The sequence below is a fragment of the Adiantum capillus-veneris genome, chromosome 20 (assembly GCF_014529385.1).
Source record: "Adiantum capillus-veneris isolate H3 chromosome 20, ASM1452938v2, whole genome shotgun sequence".
NCBI lineage: Eukaryota > Viridiplantae > Streptophyta > Polypodiopsida > Polypodiales > Pteridaceae > Adiantum > Adiantum capillus-veneris.
Window position 1 is genome coordinate 101,400,883 of NC_140950.1, and position 8,236 is coordinate 101,409,118.

Below are 8,236 nucleotides of genomic sequence, written 5' to 3' on the forward strand. Positions count from 1 at the left end.
CTGGGGTTATAAAAAACCTTACTTAGAACCTTAAATAACCTACTAAAGCCAAAGATGTTTTTTGAAAAAAAAGGGGGGTGAGGGACTTGTGGGTCAGCTGCCTTGTGGCTGAATATCATGGAACACCTTAAATAATCTATATAGCTAACTCGACCTATTGTGCATCTAGTTAAAATATTTGATTCTCTCTCGATATTGACCCAATTTTGATTATTTTTAGAACTGATTTTGGTTAAAAAGAGGGAAGCTTGATTGCTGGGTTTAAAATCTAAAAAATACTTGTAGTTTAAATTTTTGTGGAATAAGTCTAGAAAGAGAAAAGCATCAACTTTGGTAATAATTAAGCACTTATGATTTTGGGCTATCTTATCTCGTTTTGTAAACATAAACCTTTTTTTGGATTTGCAAAACACAACTCCCTAAAACAAAGGGGATGAAACAGTTGGATCAAAAGGGGTGGTGGCCTTCTGATCAAAACTTAATCTATGTAAATAAATATTAATATTTTTTAAAAAGAGGGGCTATAAAAAACCTTACTTAGAACCTATAAATTACTCTTGGATCTAAAAGGAGTGATGAAACTCTTTTATCTCAAGTTTATTTATTTTTCCTAAAAAGGAACTAAAGAGACAGTCCTGACACTTAAACTTTTAAGCAAGAGGCTTTATATATTTGCAATAAGATAAGTAAACAAATTTCATATCCATGGCTTCTCTTACATTCACAAACATTTGGATAGTAGGTTAAGGAAAAAAGGTTGTAAGCTAGACATGGAAAAACAATTGACAGGGTTTGTCAACACCTATAATACATATTCAAAGCTAATGAATCTGTTGTCTTGGATGTAGGTGAGGACTCTATCTTTCCATATGATCTTTTTTGCTTTTTCTATTGTCCTTTACTATCAAACTTGGCCTCTATCACTTTAGTATCACTTCTTCTTAACTATCGTATGTACAAATCACTAGAATGAAACCTCATTCTCACTATGACGTACAACAATGAATCAAAGAATGAGTCATTTTTGTGCTAATCCTTGTCCTTTGTTTTTAAAGCCAATTGTCTTTTGAACTGATATGTTATTTTTTGTATAAGTATTAGTTTAAAAAAAACAACATACACATCCTAAACACAAGGTTTTCCCAAGTTACTGGGTAGCCAGGATGTTGCTTTGGATATTTTTTGTCTATAGGCTTGGATTGACCACTATCATTAATTCTTGTTAGGTTGACAGGTGTTAGGTGGTCTTTCCTTGTCTATAGATTGGATTCCTGCTCACAACTATTGTAGTCTTTGACTCTACTGGTTCAGGTTGCAGGTTAATTCAAAATTATTTACCCTTGTTTAATTATTTCAATCTTATGATTTTCAAACATTTTACTCGTAAAAAAACTATATATATATATATATATATATATATTATATATATATATATATATATATATATATATATATATATATATATGTATGTATGTATGTATGTATGTATGTGTATGTGTGTGTATATAATATTGAATGCTCGATATAATAATACTTTGGCCCTAGACCCACTGCTTCAGTAAACATCGCCAATCGGATATTATTCTTGAAATGTTCACGACCCCAAAGAGTCACTCGTGTCACTCGGTCCTGATACGTCCACCACTTTGTTTGGGAAACAGAGGTTTCCTAACTGCGAAAATAGATGAAGTTCATAACGGAGTAATGTTGCTCGACGTATAAATTCATTTGACATACAGAGATGTGCAGTTGCTATGAAAAAAACCTGGTCATGACTGTAGGCCATAATACACCAAGGATGCAAAATAGTTGAAGAATGCCAAACTCTAGAAATGATACTCTGTACTTGGGGTTTTATATTTGACCAACCATCTTTAATAAAACCATTTTTTTCCTAAACCAAATTGGAAATAGGAAAGTGTGCCTAAAATTGTGTTTACTCTCACACTGTAAATTGTGCTCTTTTTTTTTCACACTATAGGGAGTGCTGAAGCTTAGTATAGGGCGCGGATAGCAGGTATAAATACCTACTGTGTATATACCCGAGACCTGATACAGCTTACTAGCTATGAGTCTATAGACCTGGGTGTGAATATGGGAATTCTTGCTATTTAATTTTACCTTGGGGTGATGTAGACTGTCTGAGCGGGCTTTACATTTAACTTAAATAAAAAAGTTGAAGACCACTTACTCTGGAAATGATACTCGAGATTTGTTTTTATATAACCAACCATTTAGAATAAAACCAGTTTATTGACTCTTAAGACTTATTGTGATTTGGAAAGTTTACCCAAAATGTATCATACACTCAAAGTGTAGTATGGTTTTTTACACTAGTGGAATGCTAAAACTTAAAGTTGGGCTAGGATAGCAGATAAAAATACCTACTGGGTTTTAAATATCCGATGACGAATACAGTTTACTTGCTTCTAGTCGAAAAAGCTGGGCTTTGACTATGGGAATTAATGCTATCTTAATTTACCATAGGTTGAGGTGGACTGCCCGACTTGGCTTCACATTTTCTGGTCACATTACTAATCTTTAATTTTTGTAAGCGTGGCATTGGGTCCTTCTTGCCTCTATTGAACGCCACCGCTTAGGTTTTGGGGTATGGTCTGCGATGACTGTCTTCCCCACCCTTTTTCCTTGAGCATAAGGTGCTGATATGTGTGGAATCTTACCTGTTACCCTCCGAATCTTGGGCTGTGAGGGATCTGGTGTACGTGCCTGTACTGACATCCTCGTTTGTGGGCTTAACCTGTCCAACTCAATGGTCGCGTCTGCTACAGAGGAGCATCAACTGTACAAATATGACTTCTAAGGTGAGTTATCATACTCACATAGCTGCGTGCTCTATTATTGTATCTCTGTGTGTGTTAGTTCAAAACTGTGTGTAATTTTATTCTACTGGTTGCTGTGGCTCAACATGCCGAAAAAATTGGAGAAAGCCATTGTGGAGGCGTCATCGTCTCCTAATCTACAGGTTAACAGAAATCTGTTTTTTTGATTCCTGAATTTTAAAAAAATGGGAAATCTTTTTTTGCTCTTAACAAAAAAAAACCAGTTAAATAGACCATTTTTTCTATCTTTTTGCTTGCTCCGGAGATTGTTCTTAAAAGGTTTATGAGGAGAAAATTATGTGGTAAAGTATGGTAACTTTTGACAGATTGGAATGGGGGTTTTGCTTTGAATAATGATGTATATTGCTATTTAAAGTATAGATAGACTGGCTCAGGAACATGGCTCTTCCTAGTTATGAAAAAAGCGCATAAAAAACGAGTAACTACTGAGTAATGTTTGATGGAAATAAATAAATCTGGTTGAAAAAAAGGGGGCTGTATAATTGGTTTTTTTGAGTAAAAACCGTCCTTTATAATTTCTTTAAAAAAAGGCAGATTGCCAGGTGTATTTCTTATCTTATGACTGCATGAAAATGAGGATGGTGGGTATTTAAATGACATGGAGTGTATATACGGTTGACTCTGGTAATATTGTTACTCAATTGGGTAATGTACTCATGAAAGGTGTACTGTAGATCTGAAAATAACCTGTCCTTCACAAAATAATGAGATGTATGTGAGTGGTTGGATAAGTTTGGTTACTTTGCTGAGGTAATTTTGGTAAAAGGACTTACCCGGAATTAAATCTGTTACTAATTCTAGGGCCTATTTTATTAAAACTACTTAAGATTATTCAGAGGTCATTCAAAACTGGTTTTTTTGGAAATGGTGGCCAGGCATCTGATATTACAGTAGGTCATGTAAGGCTTCACATACCCGATTGTAGGAAAATAATGTTTTTTCAACTTAACTTGACCATTTTTTACAAGTAAGATTGATCTTTTTTACCAGTTGCTATTGTACTGAATCGGCTAAAAGATTATTTTGTATATACTAAGTACTGGCTTCTGGTAATGGTGCCCTATATGCTGACTGCACATACCGGACTAAGGTTGAATAAAAGCAAGGTTCTAATTTACTGGTTTTTTTTCATCATCATCATTTGCTAGGAAGAGTAGTGGTAGGTTCTGATAAACCTATCACTAGTTCAATGTTTTGACAGATTTCTGATGGCTGAGGTTATGTCGAACGTGGCTACTCAATTCAATTTTCTTACCATCTTCTGTTGGCTTCTTTTTCTCATTTAAAGTATATAGGCACTTGTCCTTACCTACCATCTTGCTAGTAGGTTTGATCTCGATACTATAGGGTAAATCATATAGTGACATTAAGCGGATCCTTGCTGGTTACTCTGATGTTTTTTTTTAAAACAGACGTTTTTATTTACTGATTTAACTAAAATGAGACTCTGAATTTACTGATTACTTTGTAGTTATTGCCCTAGTTTCAGATATTTGATAGGAATGAATGTATTATATGGTAGATGAGTATGGCATATAGTTCCCTCTATCTGGGCATGACCGGAGATTTTTTTTTTTTTTTTTCGGACTGAGTCTAAGTTGGCTCACTCTGACTAAAGTAGTCCAATATATGTAGTATACATTTGTTAGCTGGCATGCGGCAGCAGTAGGAGTGACATAATATAATAGTAAGGATTTTTGGGAATAATGGTTATGAATTTTTTTAAAGAAAGGGGTATCTCAGTTAGGTAATAAGTGGTAAATACTAAATTTTTTCTGGGGATATCCCAGCCCGATTATAAAACTAGTTCCGAATAAGGTTCTATTACAAATGTTGTTGATATACAAGGAAGTGGGTAGTTTTGGTCTGGCTTGAGACTACTTCAAATGGAATATAAGTCGCTCTTATCTAGTTAACGATGAAGTTCTGGTAAAAAATTAATTTTCTCCTTAAACTCCTTTAAACCTTAAGATTGGTAAAAAAAATGCTTTTTGAGAAAAAATAATCAGAATTTATGGCTGCTCTATGGGGTTGGGTACCGTCTGTATCAGATTGGCAGAAAAGCCAAGGATCATCGTTGTTTTTTAAAAAAACCTTTTTATCTAAAAGAACAATTACAAGTTAAGAACTATGTTTTTTTTATGGTGACATGGATAACAACTGGGATGCCCAGCATCACCTGCGTACAGTCACGTGCTAACGAACTGTTTTCTTGTGGCTATGGGTGCAGGTGAGGGCTACCTTCCTTGATTAAAACGTCTAGTTCTTAACAAATGGTGGATCTCTTAGTGTGATGCAAAATTCCCAGACTTTGGGTTTAAGGATTCTTGAGATGTATTTTGTTATCTTCATTACCTTGTACAAAATTTATTTTCAACTGCAAATAAATTATTGTGCAAATCCACTGTACTTTTCTAGAATTGTTAGTCTGTGAACAGTTAGTGTTCGTTTGCGTATATATATATATATATTTAGAACTGCTACACACACACACACACACACACACATATAAAAGAGAGAGAGAGAGAGAAAGAGAGAAAGAGAGAGAGAGAGAGAGAGAGAGAGAGAGAGAGAGATATCTCAACTTTTGCGTGCCATCTCTATTTCATTCCAATTTTATCATATGCTTCATATCTTTGAAATAATCTGGGATTCTTTCTTTGATGTTAGAATATTATTTATAACTTCTTTGTTGAAATTAAAAGTTACAAAGTGTTCTATAACTTCTCTATTTGATACTCAAAGTTATAGAATAATTTATAGATTCTTTATTGACATATTTTTTTCCCTAAAGTCTTGACATGTCCACATGTACCCCTCCCCTTTTACCCCTGCATAGTGCCAATGAGAGATGATCCTCGCAAACCAGCGTATCAACAAAGAGTGGCGGCCCCCGTGCAGGTCTCCCTTGACTGGGTGATGTGCCTCTCTCTCTCTCTCTCTCTTCTCTCTCTCTCTCTCTCTCTCTCTCTCTCTCTCTCTCCCCCCCCCCCCCCCCCCCCCCCCCCCCCGCCCAAGCCCTCAAGACCCTCCTTGCACTTGCTCTCTGTAGCCAAAACGACCTTTACTTTGTTGATGTATCTGGAATGCACATATCCTCCCCATAAAGATGCACTGCAAAAGTACTAATAAGATTTACAATTTTAGAGCATTTATTTACTTTTTTAGGGCAAAGAGTCATCCTATTGTCTAGATCAAATAAAACATGCACATATGCTTGCACAAACACACACACATAATTTTTAACATCACCAAAATAAATAATTGATTTATAAATACTAGTTAATGAGTTTTGAGAGAGAGAGAGAGAGAGAGAGAGAGAGAGAGAGAGAGAGAGAGATTGAATATCATCCATGGAGGTCAGATATGACCTATGGGACTGGAAAACAAAACATTGCAAAGGACATGTTCCTTCTAGGTGGAAGAGTTTTCATATACATCTCAGTCAAGGACTGAGGGTCCAACAAAGGGTAAACAATAAGAACGCAACCTAAGAAGGGGCAGGTGAGGAGGTAGTTGGTTTTGAAGTTTGAAACTCTTGAACAATGGCTCTACTTACTTGGTAAATTGCCCATTTTCCTATTTCACACGCTTAATGCACCTTTTGGGAAAGTGTAAGATCTTCTGCAAACCAAAGTGTGGTGTCTTTAAGAACCCTTAATTGCTCAAATAGTTTGATTTGGTATGCCTTGGCCTTGAAAGTGAGGATTGTATGATTGTTGTGGTGTTCATGCACGAGGGTGGTGATTGTTGCTTGATTCCATTGCACTCCCGTAGGGATTATCGTTTGAAGTCAAGAAAGGGACTCATTGAAGTTGTGAGATCCCCTATCCACCAATACCAAAATTGGGATTGGGTCCTTGACAGGTCTCTAAGCCTATTAACGGTTAGAGTCTCTAAGTAAGAAGGTCCAAGGAATATACCTTTACCATTGACAATGGATTGGGTCTATAGCCCTAGAAGAACACCTAGTCCTATCTCACAGCACAAACGGGACAACATCTTAAAAATAAAAAATTGTTTCATCCATATAACTTCCACAATTTGGGATAAGGTATTCTCAACAAACACTCCCCCCCCCCCCCCCCCCCGCCCTAAAAGATGTGAAGGCATAGCCCTTGGTGAATTTTTCAGAAGGGATAGCGGTGTCAATTTTTACTTGAACTTAGTTTTGATAGTTCCTAGCTATAGGCTTAATGTGCTTAAGATTTTAAAAATTCCAAGTTTAACTGCTTTGGAGATAATGTTTTACCTGTTTGTACGTCCAATGCTTTCTCCTACAACTTTGAGTTCATTTCCCTGCAGATAGAAAGGTGGAAACCTTACAATCACCCCAACTGAATAATTTGACCTCTTTCTCTTTCTCTACCTCGTCCTCCATTTCTACCTTCTCTTAGATTGTCTCCTTGATTTTGATAAGTGGCTCTAGTAATAGTTCGAGGGTTTTGTTTTTTTGGATAATTATTTCTATAGTGTCCCATATGATTGCATCCATAGCACCTAAGTTTGGGAAGGTTTGCTCTAAGTTCACTGCCACAGCTACTCCACATTGTTGAAATCCTTGGTTGAAGGTTCCCTAGATTTTCCCTTAAAGTTGTTAAAACCATTATAATTCCTTGCAGGGATGGTTCCTTTAGTTGCAAGAGGCTTGGCCCTGAGAAGGGCATCCTGAATTGATGTAGGTCTCATGGATTCAAGACGTGTACTTAGGGGTTTTTTGAGGCCTTGTTAGAAGTGAGCAATATACTTCTCCATTGTCATCTGGGGAAGCATCGTAAGGACACAAATTTTGTGTAGTAATCCTCCATAGAGAGTTTTAACTGGCGTAGACCAAAGAATTCATTTATCTCAATATCTTGATGTGCGAGAGGGAGATAGCGTTCTTTGATTGCTTGCTTAATTTTTGTCAAGATGGACTATTGGTGGGATTATCTCTACAGTGTTGCTTCCACCAAGTTTGGCATCTCCGCTGAGATGGAACATGCCTAACATGACTTGGTTTTCCTGAGAAGTTCCTGCAGCTTTAAAGTAGCCATCCATAGCATCTATCCATGCTTTGGCATCTCACTGTAAATTCGGTCCGTCTCCCTTGAAGGTAGGGAGTTGGACTTGCTTTAGTAGTAATTTTTTCTCTTGGGTAATAGTGTAAAGGTTATGTACGCGAGTATTACCCTGGGATTGAATTAGTGGAATTCAGTACTAAATAAAAATCTCTCTTACCTATGATTTCAACCTATCTCATACTCAAAAAATTTGCACACTAGATGAAGACAATTGCCAAACCAAAAACGAAATTGCTTATAGCATACCCATGAGAACCATAGTATGTACAAGAGCTAATACAATCCATTAGGATCCTCCTATGTACAAGGGTG